Genomic DNA, 709 nt, shown 5'->3' with positions numbered 1-709 from the left:
AAAAAAAAAAAAAAAAAAGAATTATGGACCAGTCTTTTGTGGCAGAAGGAATTTCTAACAAATCAACATCATAGAGACTAATTGGGAAAACCTGTTCTTTATAGTGGTGTGGCATGCCTAAAGTTATTGCATATACTATGTAGTCTTATATCACCTTTATATTATACTCTATTGTAGACTAACCTACATCTCCACATGGTTTGATTGTCCTCAGACTTCTTAAGACTGCACTCTAGTAAACCTGTGTTTCTCTATACCATTAAAAATAAAATCACTCTTGTTTACTCAGTGGACCCTGAGTAGCAGAGTCTAATGGGGCATTAGAGTCATTACAGAGATGACCCTTCTGACCTCTATACTTGGAGGGAGATTGGTCTTTATGGTAGAAAGGGCTGATTACTGATTATATGTGCAGTTTCTTCCATATCTAAAATGCTTTTATCTGCCAACAGGTACAACTATAACTGCTCTAAAGTTGTTTAAGAATCTACCTGTAAGCTAGCCGGGTGTGGTGGCGCACGCCTTTAATCCCAGCACTCGAGAGGCAGAGGCAGGCAGATTTCTAAATTCGAGGCCAGCCTGGTCTACAAAGTGAGTTCCAGGACAGCCACGGCTACACAGAGAAACCCTGTCTCGGAAAAAAAAAAATCTACCTGCAAGAAAACAATTTTACTCAACAGCTAAAAAGTGTAAAGATGAACTAAAAAAT

Source organism: Mus pahari, chromosome 5 (genome assembly GCF_900095145.1).
Source record: "Mus pahari chromosome 5, PAHARI_EIJ_v1.1, whole genome shotgun sequence".
Lineage (NCBI taxonomy): Eukaryota > Metazoa > Chordata > Mammalia > Rodentia > Muridae > Mus > Mus pahari.
The sequence above is the reverse complement of the archived record's forward strand: the minus strand, read 5'-3'. Positions refer to the sequence as shown.